The sequence below is a fragment of the Myotis daubentonii genome, chromosome 3 (assembly GCF_963259705.1).
Source record: "Myotis daubentonii chromosome 3, mMyoDau2.1, whole genome shotgun sequence".
In the NCBI taxonomy this organism is placed as follows: domain Eukaryota; kingdom Metazoa; phylum Chordata; class Mammalia; order Chiroptera; family Vespertilionidae; genus Myotis; species Myotis daubentonii.
Window position 1 is genome coordinate 30,676,344 of NC_081842.1, and position 20,516 is coordinate 30,696,859.

General features: G+C 41.3%; 1 protein-coding gene across 9 annotated transcripts in view; it reads right to left on the bottom strand.

Moving 5' to 3' along the window:
• Window positions 1-20,516, bottom strand: part of MECOM (MDS1 and EVI1 complex locus) — a 576,406-nt gene that overhangs the window by 185,365 nt on the left and 370,525 nt on the right. The window contains exon 1 of one of the 9 annotated variants that reach the window (XM_059686976.1): window positions 2,060-2,190. The exons of the other annotated variants lie outside the window; for them this stretch is intronic. The gene's annotated coding sequence lies outside the window, so the exon portion shown is untranslated. Of the gene's footprint in view, window positions 1-2,059; window positions 2,191-20,516 lie in introns of those variants that run through there. 9 annotated transcript variants of the gene reach the window in all.

Consider the following 20,516-nt stretch of genomic DNA (forward strand, 5'->3'; position numbering starts at 1 on the left):
ACCCTGTGCATGTAGACAGTAGCAGGGACCAGACTAATTGCTCCAATGGGAATCCATCCCAAGGACAGCTGTGCCCAAGTGCCACCTGGGTTGCATCTGGCTTCCTGAACATATACATACACCGGACTCATACAATCCAGGTCTGGAAAGGAAGCCCGCCATCCTGGAGAGCCACTCTCTCCACATCAGTGGACTGTCCTTGACACACACACACCAAGTGCTGGCAGCCCCAGCCCCCAGTTCAGCCACAGTGTCACAGGGTGACTGACACTAGATTATCCTGACAAGGAGGCACAGGCTCATCCCCAGGCACCCTTTCCTTATAGCATACCTATCCCAATGTCAAAACAGTCACATAATCACTGAATGACCAAGCCCAACAGCCGCTAATTGAGAAAACCAGGGAAGGAAAAGGCAACTCCAACACTCCAAAGTTAAAACAACAACCACCAAAAACCGACTTTCCAAGTTTATAATTTTTTTAATGTCTGCATTTTAAAACCAGATATTTATTGCTCTTTTAAAATGTCTCAGGGTAGCATTTTTAGTTCTGCAACAGTGCTGCTAACATTCCAAGACCAGCTATCGTGCAACTGCCCATAAAAAAATTAACACTAGCAGGGCCATTTTTTTTCTGTGCTGAAGCTCATGCCAATGAAAACTACCCTATAGGCATAAACTTGATATTTCTGTTCACCACACATTAACCCAGAGTTCCTCCGGGTGTGACGCCCAGGTGACTTCTATGATGCAGATTTATAAAACTCTGGCTGGAAACCTGAATGACTGAACACCCACCTCATGGCAGGGTACAACCACTGGTCTTCTCTTATTTGACCCAATCTGCACTCAGGCTTGGAAGATTAACCCTTGGGCAGTATGAATTCACATTGCTAAACACCGAGGGAGTCTCTCCTGAGCCTTGTGAAAGTGCCTTCGTTCCCAAAGTAGGACCCAGGGACTACTGGGGGTCTGACACGAGTCATGAGAGACAACGAGAAGAAGCGGCTGAGATGGGAGTTGGAGCTAGACACAGGCTCTGGAGGAAACAGAATCGCAGACTCCTGGAGCTAAAGCAAACCTTGCTGAGCATCTAGAATAACACTTTCAATGCACCACACAGCTAGTTAGCGACAGGAACTTAGTCTAGCTTTCTTTCTACTGCCCCAGAATATTTTGAGGTCAGAGAAATAGGGACAGAAGGAATCTAGCTATGGAGAATACTATAATATCTTACAAAAGAAACATAACAATAAATGAGGACAAATTATTCTGTATCGAGATAATTCCTAAAACATTTGGACAAGGTCCTGGTGTAATTTTTGGGTTACACCTGGACATTGAGAAACCATCTCAGAAGCTGGTGGTGGGTGGTCACTTCACAGTGAGAGTGTTAAGACCGGGGCAAGCAGATCATTCACATACGTGGCTGGCCTCCTAGGACTTTGAAAGTCAGGGGCTGTGCATTTAGTTCAACGTATACTTTTAAACGACTCCCCTTGGTCTCCATTCCTCACCCTTTTGAACGGAGAGAAGAGTCCTAGAGTGGGCACCGGGTGCAGGAGGTAAACCCTGTATGAGGTGAGCCCAGGGAGGAGGGGAGGCAGAGAGGACTAGGGGAAAACATGAGCCAGGGGCAGAGGAGAGCAAGCTGGATGAAGAGACACGTCTTACCCCATTAACTTCTGCTTGAAACATCTACCAAACAAAGTAATACGAAGAAGAGATGGTGAGCTACAGAAGAAAAAAATCGCTTCCCAATAACAAGATTAAGTTAGTTGTACTTCAGCTGCCCCCATGCTGTTTTATATGAACATTTAGATGTTTATAAAAAATACATTTGCACAGTGTCGTCCCTTTGCCACAATTCAGAACATCTTTACAATTCAGAACATCTTTACAATTCAGAACATCTGTCAAAAGGCAAGGTATACAACGTGTACTATACGGTTTTGTACATCTGCCCCCACCTGTGCATTCAAAACCCCAGAGTAAATTTAGAAGAGAATGCTTCACATTTTAAAGCCATATACAGTGCAGGGGCACGCGACCAAATTACCTGTCTCTGTCGCTGAAGTTCTCATCGCAAAGAGTGAAAATCATCATGCTCCCACATAGATAGAAGCAAAGGACATCCGTGCAACATAACCAGGAAGAGAACATGGGTATAGCCCCCACCGTTAATACTAAAACTGGTCAATAATTATCCAGGCGGTATCAGTTATGTTCTCATCCTGGTTGGCCTTTGAGTAAAGAGAAGGGGCCTGTGAGCAGGGCTTGGGAATGCTGCGGCGCCTCTGTAGGACCATTATCTCGGGCGGCATGTGTGAAGAGTAGGGTGGATACAGCTCGCAGCCCACATATTTACTGCTTCCCCATCCTACCCACTTCTGGGGAATCATTGCTCATCTTAATTCCATTCCAAAGCCCCAAAGGGCAGCCGGAAGCTCCTACTCACTGGTAATTTGCTCTTGGAAACCCTGGGAGAAAGATGAGCTTTGTCCCAATGTGCCAACTCATGTCTGTGTGGTGGCCACTAAACCAGCGTATCCCCAAAGCTGGACAGACAGGAAGGAGTGTGTCACACCTCTCCAACGTTCCCTAAGATGAGTAAGGATTACTACAAATTTTGGGATCTGCCTGTTTTTTAAGAAAGCAGAGATGCATACTCAATAAACATCATTTGTTTCAATGTAATTGAATTTGATCTCGAGAACTAGGAATCTAAGAAAAAGCAATCCTGGAAACTTTGTTTTTTAAATTTTTATAAGGTTTTTAAGCATTACATTTAGTGGGGTATCATTAGTTAATAACGGTATATAATTTTCAGGTGCTAATTCTATAAATCATCACTGGTATATTCCTTCGTGTGTTTACCACTCAAAGTCTGGTCTCCTTCCACTACCATTTATTTCACCCTTTTTACCCTCTTCCCATCTGGTAACCACCGTTCTGTTGTCTGTGTCTATGCAAACTTTTATAATATGCTTCATGAACTAATGATATCTTCCCATTTCACAGCATTACACTGTTTTTCAAATGTAACTTTCCAAAAATACCTACTAATTGAAGGCAGCATGGAGGTTGAGCAGAGAAAAAAACCAAAAGGTCAAGGCAAAATCAACCCTGAACCACATTATTAGAATTTAAATTTCAGAGGCAAATTAAATAATGCTAAATAGAGAGGCAAAGGGATAGTTTTCATGTGAAAAAGCTATAGCACAAATGTTACATATTCTTTAATTCTGTATGAATATGACAAAATGATCAATAGCTTCACTGTCACATGACTATTGAAATTGAAAATTATTAAAATAAATACAATTAAAAATTCAGTTCCTCATTTGCACTAGTCACATTCAAGTGCTCAGTAACTACATAGGACTGGTGGCTATCGCATTGACTATAGAACATTCACCACTACAGAAAGTCCTGTTGGACAGCTCAGATGCCAGAGCTCATAAAGTGAGCATAGATATACAATACTAGAGGCCTGGTGCATGAAATTCGTGCATGGGTAGGATCCCTAGGCCTGGCTGATGATCAGAGCCAATTTGTGGGGCAACTGGCAGGATTATGGGGGGGGCCACTGGCACCCACCTTGGTGGCCTGGTGCCACCCGCTCGCTGGCCCCGCCCCCCACTGCCACCGCCAGTCTTGGCCTGTGGGCTGGGGGCAGCTCCTGTGTTGAGCGTCAGCCCTCTGGTGGTAAGTGTGCATCATAGTGACTGGTCATTCCGCTGGTCTTTCTGCTGTTCAGTTGATTTGCATATTAGGCGTTTATTATATAGGATAAATTAAATAAAGGCTGTGGCTCCATAAAAGTTCACAATAGAGAGTGGCATATTCAAGCCATAAAAAAAAAAACCCTTTTATTCTTGTTTTAGCTCAATCTTTATTTAGGGAGGAAAAAACATCTTTCAGAAAATAAACAGGGCAATACTTAGGCTGAGTAGCTAAATTTCAGGGAGAGTTCACACTGAAGTTATAGCTTCAATGTGGAAAGGTACTGGTGTGTGTGTGTGTGTGTTGTGTGTGTGTGTGTGTGTGTGTGTGTGTGTGTGTGTGTGTGTATACACATATGCATAAATACTCTCTGGGATATTCAAACCATCACCTTACACAAAGAAATATTCATCCTAGAAGCTACCCAATGGTATGGATGGCCCCAAGTAGCGATATTAAGATAAGGTGAGGACTGGAACTGTTTGATCTGACTTCAAAACAGATTGCTACAGGAAGGGTCATTAAACAGAATAGAGCAAATGGACATTTTCTATCTTCACGGGGTTCAAAGAAATGTTGCTCAGGATTGAAATGGTTATCCAGGTGTTGTCACTGGGACTGATTTTGGCAGGTGTCCTACCTAAAGTATTTAGAGCATGCTCTATCTCGTGAGCAGGAGGGCTTGATAATGTCCCAAGGTCATCTTCTGTGTTGGAACATTGATATTCTAGTAAATATCTTAGTTTTCCAATGGCATACAAATGCCAATTTAAAATACACTATTTGATTTCAACCTTTTTATTTTTTTATTTTTTATTGCTCCTACTTGATAATGTGTGTCCACATGCTTGCGCGTGCAGGGTGGTCACATGCTTATAACAGCTGTACAGAACTAAGGCTCCACCAACTAGGCATTCAGTGTGTGTTACAGATTAAGTTGATCCATAAGGCTAGACACAACACAAAAATTTCAAAGTATACCTCATTCTAATTAGCTCAACTGCAATAAAATGAGAGAGATTATTTAGACTTGGTGATTATAAAGTTTCAAAACTATATGTCAGTTATATCAACTGATTGTTTACTAATGCAACTGAAATTCTTTGTTTTCAACACAGAGGACATCTCTAGTTAAAACTAGGGAACACTCACTGATATATTTACTTCTTGTGGATTATCTGGGGCTTTTACCAGTGGCTGAAATCCAAGTTAGGTTAAAGTAAGAGTCATTTTAATATATATAGCCTTTTGCAAAGCACTGTAACATGTAACATTGTACTTGTCTGCCGTGGCCACACAGCTTGGATTTTATGGCAGGTGATATTTTAAAAAGTGATGTGGAAAAAACAAAGATCATATTAGTTAGGTCATATGCCTAAGGACTTCTGCCTCAGTATTCATTTCTAAAATCTAATTTTAATTATACAAGTAATACATGAATGCACTTTTCTGGGGAAATCTTACGTGGTTTTACATATAAGGCTAAAGCCCCTTCAACCACAAGTCAACCCATGTCCTCTCCCCCCACCTCAGAGGCAACCACATTATCAGATGATGTGTAGCAGATCTTTCCTATTCTTTTGCAACCATTCGCACATATCCAAAAGGGCATACACAAGGAGATCTGGTGCAGAGTAACAATAAGAAACTATTGGAAGCATTCTAAAATCCAAAAATTAAGGGCTACCCAAACTGTGACTCAAAAGAATGCGGTTAAGTCTATATTAAATAATTTGAAGTGTCTAAAATGCTTGGAGAGCTGGCATGAAGTACTATATATACACCAACATATTGGGTAAAAGACACAAACTGCATTACAAGCCAATTTATGTCACACACACACACACACACACACACACACACACACACACACACTGACACCACATATTTTCTAGGAGTTCCAGGGTCCCCTTCACTCTTTTAGGTCATAAAGATAATTTCAACCTGCCACCTGTAGAGTAAGAGAGGAAACAGGTATGTGTGTTTTATCTGAACCTCCCCCCTTAGTGGCTTTCAAAGATAGTTCATTTTGTCCTTGACTCTATAAGCTCTCAGGGAGCTCAGACATAAGCCCTCCCCCAAAGCAAAGAGGTGGGTAAGAAAGAAGAAGCCAACAAAATTAAATGAGCATAAACCCTGCTTTACCAGGTTTGCACTCTTTCATTTCCAGGTGGAAGCTTCTTGTCAGATAAACCGGAATTTATAGCAAAAGCAAGGAATCGTGCTCTACTGAGCAGAGGATCAGGAGATGAATTTTAGTCCTGCGCCATCAGAGTCTCCTACTCGGGTACAGATCCAGTGCTTAACCTCCCTGCATCAGAGACTTTGGACACAGCGTCCCTCATTATTTGTGCAGTGCCTAACGGGGGTGTTTTCTTCACGATCATGCGTGTCCTTACAAATGAGCCTTCCTTTGAAGACAAGCAAGAGATCAGATTAAGCCCTTCCATATATATTACCACCGTTTCCTCCTGGCTCATTGTTCTTTACAATGGCTAATTCTCAGAGGGGTCCCAGACGTGAACTCTGCTCCGACGACTAAATAAGACTGTAGCAAGGGAACTCACACCACAAAACATTCCTCTTGACTTCCAAGCAGGGTTTCTCCCAAAGAGATGCCCCTGTACCATCTGCTCCAGAAAAACGCAAACCCATTCCATTAATCATGTCAGTCCCAGAGTTTTCTTTTCTAATTCCGAAGAAATCTTAATTATCCTCCTGGTTCCAAGTGCTTCCGAATGAATCAGCTCAGGTTTCCCTGGGTGGAGGAGCATCCCAGAGGCTACCCTGACAAGCACAGCACCAAGCCAGTTCCTGCAACAAGGTAAACTCTCAAGAAACATTTATTGAATGAATGATGGCACAGTTTCGCAAATACAATGGATAGGGATTTCATTTGTACATTATGTTTATATTTTTCACCATGCTCTGTACCAATATAAACACAAATCCTCCCCATTTCCTGTTCTCTCTTTAAAGAGCTACATCAGCCTTAAGCCTCCTGACATTTTCTGGGCTATCATCAGAATTTTGTGCTCACCCCAAGGAAAATCTTGATTTTGCCAAAATCTCTGGTGATTTAATCAGTGTCTGTATTGTACAAGTCCAGATCCAATCCTAAGTACCTATAACCGGGGTCCTCTGTTTTTAGCTCTGAAATGTAAATTTTAGACCATGGTGTGCCAAACTGGTGCAGTACAAACTTGGTGGGCTTCCAAATTTATTTTGAGAACTGCAACATAAAAGTCAACAGAAAATAAAAGCTTTTGTATAATCTCCAAAACATTATTCTTTGAGGGTTGTTTCAAAAGGTTCGATGGAAAGCTTTATTAGGTTCATTCATACAACAAAAAGATTATTCACATGAATTCACTATTATTTTGATAACTAATGTACTAGAATGACAGACAACAAAATAAGAAAAAGGTGAAGCTGACTGGTCAAATGGAGCTCTTTTATATCCAAGGGAGCTCTGAGGGCTCCTGAGAGGTGACCGACTCATCCTCCGTCTGCCTTATCCACTGCTATAGCATTTATTTGAGCTTGAGGAGACAAGTCAAATACTGGGAACTGATTATTTCTAGAGCTGTTGGGACACTTGAAAACACACTCAGTACTTTGAAAATATGAACATTCCAACCATGAACCAGGTTGTACTGTTGGCCACTCCCAACTCCTCTCAGTAGAGGGCCACCGATGTCCGAGAAAGGCTCAGGTGTACTTGCCTGAGTTATTTCTGAATTAAAACATAGGACAGCCATCACCATCACTCTCAACTATTTCACAGAACTTCAGATGAAATTAAATTGACTGATCAGTTCAGGGTTAGCTTGGTTCACTCAAGTATGTTTCTACCTCGATTTCCACTTTGAATTTCTAAGCATTTCCTCTAACACCTCACCTATAACCATAATAATCAGTACCAACCTGAGCACCTTAGAGTCAAGCTAGGGTCCAACCACAAATCCCAATCTTTCTTATGGTTTGAGTCACACCTTTGCCTTGTATTTAGAATCAATGGTCTTGTTCTCTGGCTGGGACATTGAAATTCACTAGGTAAATTTCTCCAATACCATTCTCTCTCCGTCCTCCTGCTGCACAGAAGACCAGAGCAAGTTGCCTGTTAAATAGTTACTAAGTGGGAAATATGTGATACTGATGAGGAGAGAAGGAGAAGAGAGCGTGGTGGTGTGGTAGAAGCACAGAAAGGGAAATTTGGGGAGCAGAAAAGAGAAGGAAAAAAAGGGAGTCTTCTGGATTCCCATCAGTAGAAAGGCTAGAGAATTCCATTCTAAGAAATTGAAGATATTCTGCATGTCTGTATAAATACATGGATATGTGTTTGTAGGTATGAAATATAACTGTATGCACAATTTTGTTTTGTCATCACATAACGAAAGATAATGCTCTTTAGTTAATATCTACTGTAAATCCTGCTCAATGGTCAATTTACATCTTCATTAGCCAAAGTTGCCTGGTGATTTGCTGTTTTGTTTCTTTTCTTAACCACAACCCAGTACTGAAAATCTAATTAGGACAAACTTACCCCTTTGATTATTGACATTTTTGTTGCTTCCCAAAAGGTAAAACCTCTGCTATTTTGCTTGCAAAAGCAAAGACTAGTGTTTCATTGTTTTTATAAAAGGGTCAAGGTTTTTTAAAGCACCCTCCTTTAAAGTTCTTCCACAGAGATCTCTCTGAAATGAACAGTAGTCCCACAGATAGAAATTATAAAACAGAGGCAGAGGGAAGAAAGACAAATGGGTCAACAATCATTATCAGCCATAAGTCATCCAAACTTTAACTCTTCTAAGGGAAATAAAGTTGGCAAGAAGGGAAAAAAATCTCTGCAACATCCCACGGGAGGAGGCACAACCTGAAGCTGGAGACATCTTTTTTCTCTTACTCAAAATATGCCAGCCGTTGGTCAAAACCAGCTAAATACACAGCTCTGCAACATCTGCAACTTTCCATGCATTTCTTTAACCAGAAAATGATTGTCTGGAGCAATTTCCTGTGAAATCCAGGCAACTATCTGAGCCTAATTAATTCGCTGCTTTTCAAGTTTCATATTATTCACCAATTTCACATACTAACCCAACAGGATTGTGGTTGTACCAGGCATCTAGTGTATACATTCAACAACTATTTATTATGTGCTTACTGTGTAAGAAACAGTGCCATGTATCAGATAAATACACACACACACACACACACACACACGCACAGACACACACAATTCTAGAGCTTATTGTTTTCATGAAAGAAAAAGTTTATAAACACAATTCAGTTCAATTTAATGAGAGAAGTTTATAAGAAATAATTATGCAATGAAATAATGGAGCAGATTTAGAAATAAACTTTCATGGAAGCAAAAAAGCAAAAGTGCTATATTTGGGAACTGGGGAGTATTTGGGGTGGACAGAGTACAGTCTATGTGAGTGGGAATGGGTTGTGGCCATGGTATAGGTTGTAGCTGGAGATGTGGACGCCCTTAATGTGCTGTGCTCAAAAGTTTCCATTCAGCCCAGCCAGTGTTGCTCAGTGGGTTGAGCATTGCCCATTTTCCAAAAGGTTACTGGTTCAATTCCAGGTCAGGGCACATGCCTGGGTTGCAGGCTCAATGCCCAGTAGAGGGTGTGCAGAAGGCAGCAGATCGATGTTTCTCTCTCATCCACGTTTCTATCTCTCTCTCCCTCTCCTTTCCTCTTTCTCTCTAAAAAAATCAATACAAATAATGTTTTTTTTAAGTTACAGTTCATCCTGTTGAAAATAGAACACTGCTGTGGACTTTAGCAGGATGAGATTATGTTTTAGACAGAAAGGACTAATAGCAATGGGGGAGTCTGAGGACAGGAAAGAGATGCTAACCTGGAGTCTGGGGTTGTTGGGATGGCCCAGCAAAACAGCGGTGATAACTAATTTCAAAATTTCTGCTTTGAATATCCTAAATATCCTGCACCAAGTTCCTCAGTAAGGCTGTCTGTAATCACCTCACATAGGAACCAGTTCTGATACAGAATCTTGCTATTCAAATTACAATCTGTGGATAAAAACATCAGCACCAAATAGAAACCTGTTAGAATGCAGACTCTCAGTCCCCACCCCAGAACTGCTGAATCAGAAGCTGCATTTTAACAAGGAAACAGTATGCACATTAGTCACAGAAGTACTTAGGTAAAGGAAATATTTCTGGGCTTAGAAATAGCAAGGCCCTAGTTCTGTCACTTCTTGGAATTTCAATTTTTTTCTCCATAAAATTAGGAAACATATGCTGATTGACTCTAAAGGTTAGACATGTAACCCATGTAAAACTGCTTCATGAACTCTGAAGCACATACTTGATAAATAAAAGGTCATTTATCATTGCGATCACCATGTTTCATAACAAAACCATATACTTTATTTGTTCGTAAAAGAATTCTTTGAACCCTAAATGTAGAAATGATAAAAGGAACAAATCTGCCAAAGAAACACCAGAATCTGCCTGGCCTGTGTGGCTCAGTGATTGAGTATCAACCTATGAACCAGGAGGTCACAGTTTGATTCCCAGTCAGGGCACATGCCTGGGGTTGCAGGCTCAATCCTCAGTAGGGGACATGCAGGAGGCAGCCGACCAATAATTCTCTCTCATCATTGATATTTCTATCTCTCTCTCTCCCTCTCCCTTTCTCTCTGAAATCAATACAACTTTATTTTTTTGGGGAAAAAAAAAAAAGAAACATCAGAAACTTAGTCACCAGGATTATTTAGTGTTATGGAAGGTGGGGATATTATTTCCTTTAAACTATATCGCTAGATTCCCAAGCCTCTATTAATTCACAAAAGCTACCTCCTCCACTCTACTGAAACAAAGAAGAGGAGAAAGAGAGACTGTGTTAAGCGCTTCCCATTCAACAAGTCTATCCTTACCATATTTTTCCTGATCGAGTAACCATCATCTTTCAAAGTACACACACATTCCAGCACTTAAATAGGTTTCTGGAGAAGAATGTGGAGATGTTTGGAAGTAGAGTACAAGCCTGCCTGTCTGAAGCATCCTTCCTAAAAAGGAAATGATGACCAACCAGATGGCCTTCTTTAGATTCCTTCAAGTGTTGGCTCCGCAAAACACTATTTTTAAGATCAAGCAAGTAGGCAGCATGCACAGTAGCCCATAAGGTGTGGTTTCAGAGATCACAAGTCTATTTCGCCCAGAAGCTTTCCCCTCCCAAATGGCGTTAGATAAACACATCATGAGACTCAAATCTAGGGAAAAGATAATATTTCCATATAGGAGTCTCTTATAAAATATGTGCTGTTGCTTTTTGGCTAGGAGGATGCTTAGGTGCAATTTTCCTCGGTCCTACTAAATCCAGTTCATCCAACACTAGCCACCTCCACCATGACACCAAAGTGGGACCCCCAACAAGATCAAAGTCATATACCTGAGGTGCACCAGTGGGGAAGTTGGTGCCATGTCTGCCCTGGCCCCTAAGATTGGCCTCTTGAGTCTGTCTCCAAAAAAATGTTGGTCTCCAAAAAAATGTTGGCAGTGGGCACGAAGCGGCTGGGGGGGAGGGGGGGGAAAACGCTTGTGTCATCGCCCCGGCGATGAGGCAAGCATTCCACCCCCGGCCACAGAATGCCTCTGGCCAGGCCAGGCATGGGATGCTTGTGTCATTGCAGGCCAGCCTGAGGGACCTCCTCCCCCCCGTGCATGAATTTCATGCACTGGGCCTCTAATGTGTGTATTCGAAAATATTACTAATATTTTCTGTCAACACACAGGGTAAAATAGGTGAAGTGACCGAGAAGTCCAGATTGGTAGTCACAAAATGGTCGCGGGGACATAAAGCACAGCATAGGGAATACAGACAATATACTGTAACAACTATGTATGTGCCGGGGGGAGCACTCTGTAAAGTTTAAGATTGTGTAACCACTCCGCTGCACACCTGAAACTAATACAAAATATTATTAAATGTAAACTGAGATATAAAAATACATACATATATGCCGTTTAGCACATTTAGCGCACCGCCCACATGTTAATGAGTTTATTAAAGTAGGCAGTTTTTATTTAGCAGCTCTGAAGGAAAGAGACAGAACCCATTTGTTGGTTTATTCATTCATTTATTAATTCTTCTGCTGAATATTTATTAAGTTCACAAATGTGCCTGACTCTCCCTCTCAATAAAGAGCCTAATAAGATGGAGAGGTGCTCTGCTCAGGTGGATAGTATAACCTGGAATTCTGGTCCTCAAAAGTTAATCATCACACACCCTGTCAATAACACTTTTTGAGCATGCATTCCCATAGACGTATATATTTATTTATAAATTATTCACTGTTACTTTACTAACACATGGAATATGACATATTAACCTTAATATATTATATTTCTTTAATAATAGTAAAATAATAGAAACAAGTCTTAATTTTTGCTATCCCCCAATAGATAATCTTCTATAACCCTTGGCATGCGGGCACCCTCTTGGGAGACCAGTCTTTTAGAGTAATTTCTATGACAGAATTTTTTCCAGGGGGACAATATTTTCCAGAGTATATGATATTTCAATCACCTCCAGAATTTTAAAATAAGAGAAATGATATGAGTTGTTCAGAGACTCAATCTACTTTTTCTATGCATGTCTAGTAACTTAAATTGCTTCTAGAAAACAGTAGATGTCTCGTAAGTAATTACTATATGGAATTGAGGGGAAAAGAGAAGAATGAAGGATGGAGGGAGAGAATGAGCACATGCAATATAAAAAAGAATTATTTTTATGATAAGAGAAAAAATAGCTTGCTTGCCAGGAAAAAATAATGAGTTACCTTAGTTATTAAAATAATAATAATAGTAATAATAATAAAACAAAATAAAATTCATATGTGAAAGAACCTATCTCCAGCTCACTTCCATTTGGCAGGCTGAAATATCTAATCATAAATCTCATCTCCAGAATTTCTGGGTACAATTTTACTGGGTTTTCTCTCTTTTTTAATGGACAATAAATTAATTTTACTATAAATAATCAAATAGTTTTTGAAATGCATTTACATGTAGGTTCCTTAAAATTATTTACCTTGCCCATAATTCACTGAAAAAGGAAATGTTGATAGATATAGTTACATAGTTACAGGGCCTCATAGCTGACACCTATAACCATTTCCTTTGTTTAAAATCAACCGTATTTTCTTTGTGGCAAATGACTTCTACTGATAGTTGGTAATACTAATATTTGTGTCATGTTATCAAAAGCATTTCCTAAGAGTCATGGTTTCAGTGTTATCAATAATATATTTATCTGTTACATCAAAGTTTTGGTGTAATAAACTTATCGCCATTTCCACTAGTTTCCCCCACGCTCGCTGTCGGTTTGGACAAAAGGTGCTTTGTAAAGTGTGTCCCCATTCGAAACAGTTCCTTCAGGTGCACAGACCAGTGCCAGGCTCTGGGCGCAGTTTTCCCTGTTGAATTCAGAGCTCCCCCCATCACCACTGCGCGGAAGAGCCTTCCACGCTCTGAGAACTATGCAACGAAGGCAGGTGATTGCTAGGTTACCACATAGGAAGCTGCCTTATGATGGCCCAAGGCTCACCCATCGGGCAATCAGCCTGTCGGGAACCCCTGGGCCCCATCCTAGCAGCCTCCTCCAAGGCTTGGGAATCTTGAGTATTTAGATGGGGACCGCTGTGCCCTCTGGGCAGGGATGGACTCCTGGGGAAAGTCTATTTTGGTCTCAGCCTAACCCTGAGGCTCTCCAAAAATCCAAATTGATGGAGGAGAAGGATTTTCCCAGGAACCCTTCTGCCCATCCATAAGCAGGCCTCTCTCACAATCCGAATCTCAAAGCGTCCCTAAATCTCCAAGGAAATCTTGGCAGCAAAAATGCTGGCATTCTTTCTGAAGTGTGTGTGCACATAAAACACATGCACATTTATCCACATATATGTACACACACGTATATAAACATATCTATATCTATGCCTAATTTGTCTGACTTATAAAAATTGTATATGGTAGATCTTATTTTCTACAAAGGACATAGGGGCTCACGAATCCCTAATTTATCAACAGCCCCATTGCTAGGTCTCGAATGTGCCCCACACATGCGAAATAACAAAATTCTTATTACATAATCATGTCATTTTTATGTAAGTGCTGCTGACTTTATCGCTGAGTTTTGTGTGCACATACCACAGCCCTCCTTCCAGGGGCCTTGGGGTGCTCCCCACCTTCTCGGGCAACGACTCCCCCTTTCAGGAAGCGGGAGAGGAGAAGCTGCTGTGCCCAGCCTGACCCTCGACGTGGCCCCCACAGTGTGAAAGGAGGCTAGTCCCCAGCGGTGACTCTTTCATCGCGAGGAGAAATCTGACCCTTCTCTCAGATGTGTGGAAAAGGTGAAAAAGCCTTTTTTTCCTTTACCAAGCATTGGACTTGCATTCCTTCCCAACTAACCCCCAAAGGCCCTTGGGAGGCGTCTGGGCCATTATGAGAAGTGTTTGTAGAGCCCCTTCAGGGCCGCAGCGGACAGGCGGTGCAGACACAAACCGAGCAAGAGCAGCCGGCCTGCAGACAGCAGCAGGCCCTGCTTCCGCGGCATTCTGACAGTGCCTTTTCAACACGTGGACATTGTTTCTCGGCGCAGCCATCCCATGGTCCTGGCTAAGTTTTCCATGTCCCACAGACCCCACCAGGGCCTCCCATCCCACCCTGAAGAGCACGCGGCACTCCCCGGGCAAAGGCATTCTAGGAGAAACTGGCCTGGGACTGCACCGTGGTTTGTGTTCAAACACACTGGACGCCCGGATTCGCATGCTATCACACATCGCAGCCACAGACTTCCTTCATATCTGGTTTCTTGCACAAGTTCAACCGGGTGCATAACCGGGGTAGGCAGAGCAGGCTTGGGCGAAAGGTGAAAGACGCGAAGGAAACCTCCACTCCAACAGTACCGGTAAAAAATATTCTGATTAGTGCAGATAAGATGTACTTTCATTTTCCTGCGAGTTTTATCTTTATAAATAGGCTGCACCGTCTATAAGAAAAGGCTTAGCCGAGTGTTTTTGGAGTCGGTTGTTCTTTTCAACTAGCATGTGCCGTGGTGTTTCCTTGGGGGAACACATTCCAATTTCTTAATGGGGTGTAATCAGTAACATGTTTGCTTCAGGCCTTATAATGATGATGCTGTTAACTGCATTCATCAAAAATCCTTTAAAACAGCTGTTTTCAACCAACTTTCGCTGTGAATATACTTTTGTGTGTTTAATGTACTTGGCAAGCCCTTTGAGAAAGCCCTTGCCTACTGTTTTATTTGTTTCCACTTATGAAAACATGCGTTCACTGTGAAAATCAGATGCATTTGTAAAGTTATCAAGGCCCCCGCAAGAGAAATGACCCTCTCTGTCATCGTCGGCAGCCGCTGAGTCATCTCCACGGATGAAAATCTGCTTTGAAGAAACGTGCATTTGTTTAACCATAAAATGACCAGCCACTCTTTTTCAGGCAAAAAGTGGAATGAACATAATGAACATATTTCTAAAGTTATGTATCCTGAAGTTTAGAGATAGAGATGATAGAGATAGATAGATAGATGATAGATAGATAGATAGATAGATAGATAGATAGATAGATAGATAGATAGATATAGAGATAAAGTTGAGAGAGAGAGAGAGAGAGAGAGAGAGAGAGAGAGAGAGAGAGAGAGAGAGAGCCATTAGGACAAGGTCCAGAAAGCAAAGATTTTCCACTAGGCCAGTGTGTGTTTAGCTACCTGGGAGAATCCTACCCCAAGTTGTGGACCAAGCCCTGATGTCTCTATCACTTATCAGGCTTCTGCTCTGAAATGCAAGAATTATCCTCAATTCAGAGCCTTAGTAAGGACAGAACACCTTCCTTTTCTTGTAACATTATCCAGCCAGGAAATAGGCAGCCAGTACAAATGGTTGGTTGATGTCTGGTCTTTGTTTTCTGTCGTCCTCAGTTGACGATGCATGCTGCAAGGAAGCAGGCCAAAATAAAACTGCCAACCACCATGTTGTGTGAAACTGTAAAAGCAGGAATAATTCCCTTGTGCTTTATGCCCACCAAACCCCCAAAGTAGATAGGATTGTTGCTATATTGCAAATGAATTAGCGTATACTGTTATAGATATTTTAGTAGTCAGGGCATGCGATTAAAAAGCAAGCAAGCAAACCATGACAGGCTCCTATCACGGGCATTTATTTGCTCGCCACCTGGTGAGTGCCAGGGGTGGAGGGGCGTCCCTGAAATCCCAGGGCCCTGGAAAGGCTCAGATGCTATTCTGCCTCCGTATGCTAATCTTCTCGTTTCCTCGATGATGAAATGATTCCCCAACCCCCAATCACTGGGAAGGGAGATGCTTCAACAGTCCGAGAAACCTAGTGCATTGTTGACTTTGCCTCTTCCATGAGTCCTAAACAATAAACCTTACAACTTTTCTTGTATGATAGTGAATGCCCAACCCCAGCTCAGCCGGAGTCCTATTTCCTGGGCCCTGGGAAGATAGAAAATATCACATTTCTATTTCACTCGACCCTTTCACTCTCTCTGTCATGCTTCGCTGCCTTTACAAGTCACCATTTCCCTGTTGCAACAAAGCTTACAGGGACTCTAACAGGTGAGGCCTCCAGCAAACACGGGAACGCGCGGGCCTGGGAAGCAGGCAGAGGACCACGCCGCTTATCTGCGTGTATCTCGCCGTTTCTTACCACAAGGCCTGCTCCATGACAGCCAAGCTGTCCCGAGGCAATGGCTCAGTAATAAGATACACAACAAATAATGGGCTTTTTTGCTGGAAAAATATATACTCAGGTAATTAAATTGTTAACATGATGGATGGCCTTATTTTATATTTGAATTCAAAGTGACTTTCTGTATCACTCAACTAAAATGGCCTGATGTTACAAAAAAGAAAAAGAAAAAGAAAAAGAAAAAAAAAGCAAAACATAATTCCAGAGAAATAGAAATATAGATTTTTGTTCGTGTTAAAAACAAACATGGGTAGTTTTCACTGGGCTGGGTCATAATATTTCCCTGAAACGGATGGAGTTGGCGTTCAAATTTCATATGCATGACTTCTCATTCCTAATTTTTGGTAGCATATCCTAAAAGGTAAGGCTATAGAAAAATTTTCCAGTGGATTCGCTTTGTTTTATGCAAGCAGAATAAGAACATGTTAGAGAGACCTATTGTTCATAAGGTTCCAGGAGCAAGACCCTAGTGCCTGGGTTTAAAATGTTAATGAACATCCATTTTGCCCACGTGGAATCCCAAATGACAATATGTTTTCTGCCCCAGGCAGGATTCTGACTAAATCAATAAACTACCCTAAGTTTGATAAAAGTTTTACAAAATATCCAGGACATTTAGAGTAATTGTTAACATCTGTTCATTATTCAACAGTGTGCGCAGGTTTAGAAGCCAGATAAATATATTTATTCATCAGCAGCCAGCATGTCACTGCTACCTCAGTGGTGACATAAAACAGTAAGACATTAGAACTTGCCTTAGTCTTGGGTTCAGAGAATACAAATGAACCATTGTGGGGGGAAAAACGAAAAGTTCGGCTTTCTCCATTTTTACACTGAGAGTGAGAGAGATGCACGCAGAGAAAGAGCAGGGGGGAGGCGAGAGGGGGGAAAGGAGCGAGTTAAAAAAAATCTTGATAATTTACTTGGAATGGAAAACCTGGGGAATATGCAGGAAAAATAAATAAATAAGTGAACGTATAAATCTTCGGAGAAGGGGTCTAAAGACATCAATCATTGCTGCAACATGAAGAGCATTTTTCTTGCTTATTCTCCACAACACAATTCAATTTTGATTTCTTCTTTTATTTCACAATGTAAGAAAGTTATGTCTACACTGGAAGAGTAAAACAGGCTTTTGAAAATAACATTAAAAAGGTTCTCTCTAGCAGAATGAAATCAGTTCTTTGAGAATATCCACCAATTTACAGCTGGTTTGTCCTAAGTCAAAAACCAGCTTCAGATTCATTGTTTAATAGTAACAAGAAAATATTAACCAAATCATATTCATGATTATTGGTATCTTATGGGGTGGGGGAGCACGTCGAGAGTTTTTATGTGGGTGTTTGCTATTGTTTTATATAACCTGGGGTGTGAGTGTGTATGTGTATGTGTTCCAAGTGCCCTTCCAGTAGTCTCAGTGACCTCTAATGATGCTAATAGAGCTCAAGTAATGTGTTCCTTGAGTATCTGAAGCTGAGTTGATTATTAACTTTCAACTACCTTGCATTATCCTCAATCATGATTGGGTAAAATTGACTGAGTAAAGTCACCTCAAGGTTTACCTCTTTAATGAGGGAATAAATCTGACAATATGCCATCAACTTTAATACAGTCCACTAACATCAGACTTAGAAACTGTGAACTTGGCCTATGAAATGTACAAAGATTCCAGAAAAAGGGGTTATAGTAGAAGACAGTCATTGGTGAACATTGTTGCATTTTTCTGAAGTGTAGGGTCTGTAAACTCACTACCAAAGTGTGCACAATGAATTTCACATGAAAGACATTTAATAAAAGTTGGTTGAATTGAATACATAGAACGATACTATTTATATATATATATATATATATATATATATATATATATATATATAAAAGCCCAGTGACTTATATATATATAAAAGCCCAGTGACTGGAACAGCAGAACAACCGGTCACTATGATGTGCACTGTGGCAGCCAACCGGCCTGATCTGGGCCCCAATCAGCCCTCCCCCAACCTCCCTCGGCCCCTCCCCCCAGACTGCCCCACCCCCAATCAGCCCTCTCCCCCAGTCGGGGGTGGGGCCAGCTGGTCAACCTCCTGCATCCCCCTCCTCCAACTGGCCTGTCCAATCAGTCCCATCGGGGCAGGCCAGCCTGACCCCACCATGCATAAATTTGTGCAGTGGGCCTCTAGTACTGGTATGTATATAAGTATCCAATACAATCTAAGAGATTAGCTGAAAACACTAGGTATTTCTATGAGGACCAGAAAATTAGCAAGGTAGAGATGATAAAATTAATATTGATGCTAGCAGTGATGCTATCTAGCTAATTAAAGCTGTAAAAGAAGCAAGAGCCTCTTCATGGATTGTTCTGTTAACTAACCTGTAATTATATTGTCAATTGCATTAACTTCATTGCCAACTAATAGAGCAAGTTTCAAGGGAGGCAGCCAATGTTGGGATGGTTATTTATTTTTATGCCCTAATTAATCAGTACTGACACCAAACCACATCCTTCCTCCTTGCTCATTATTTAAATGACCCATTTATATGGATGAACCTCTTTGCTTTGTGCATTTCATTATCACATTAACATGCTTTCAAAACAAAAACGGTTGTTTCTGCTTCAGCAAGTACTTTGAACAAACAGTCACTTGAGCTACTCCTGACAGGCTATGCAACCCTCATCTCCCTCGGCATTTATACTGGCCATTTGGAGTTTTAATGTAAGGAAATAATCACAACTTGGAGGAAAGAAAACAGTCCCCGATGAGCTTTGTAGTGCTATATTATGGGTGGGAGGAGAACTTAGTTTAAGAAATAAAAGCAGGAATTCTAACTTTTCATCCAAGGTTGGGAAGCGACTTTTATATAGCTAGTCATTTATTTGTGTCTCATATCTGAAAACCTGAAAATAAAACCTTCAACTGAATAAAGTGAAAATCTATTGGAATCATCAGAATGAAATACTGTATAATTTTAAAGTAACTCGGCTAGTCAGTCTCTGTGACATGTTTCCCCCCTAGTGAAGGCTCCTGGAGATGTGTTAACTATTTCAAGTAGCTGTACCTTTGCCCTCTAATGAAAGGTTATATGCTCAGACTACATCTTGAGAAGCCAACCTCATTCACCTTAAGCATATCAACCCTGATATCACCCTAGAAAATGGTGTTGGACAGAGCACAGATGCCTTATTATGTCTTTAGGAGAGGTCTTTCTGCCCAAATTTTCCTTAGAAAAAAGGAAGCATGATACATCCAAATCTTAACAAGGTCTCTATATTATGGAAAACATACTCAAAGTACTTTTGGGAAAAACACATTAGTTGAAAAAAAAACCTGAAATCAAAAGTTGATTTGGATGTTTACAGATGTCACCTAATGGAATCGTTTTTAAGAAGAGTTAACAACATTTCACCCATATTTATTAGCTATCCCTTTGGATAGGATCTCACAATTGCAAGTGTTTGATGGATTGCACTGTCACTTTAAAATGACCTTTAAAGAGTATAGGAAAAAGTTATGTTGTGGTGTCCATGAGTGGGCCCCCACAGGACACATTTTTAAAAAACAAAAAACAATAGGTCTAAATGTAACATGATTGTCTACTTGGGCATGAGATGAACTTCCTAGTGATAGGCACATATACAGATGTAAAAAGTGATATGCCCCTGATACTGTGGATATAAATTTTAAAATATGCTCTTGGAAACTGTTGGTAATTCAAAGATAAACTTAAGTGATGATGATTATGTACATTTTATACAATTTTTTAAAATACTAGAGGCCCGGTGCATGAATTTGTGCACAGGTGGGGTCTGGCCAGCCCTCTCCAGTGGGGGCCCATCGGGCAGGGCCAGTGGCGGGGAGGGTCTGTGGGTGATTGGCCAACTGGCCCCACCCCTGACCTGGGCGTTGGGGGCTGATTGGGGGCGGGGCTGGCCAGGGAGAGGGGCTGCAGGTGGTTGACCGGTTGGTCCTGGCCCCGATCAGGATGTTGGGGGCCAGGTTAGCCGGGTTGGGGCCCAGATCAGGCTGGTTGGCTGT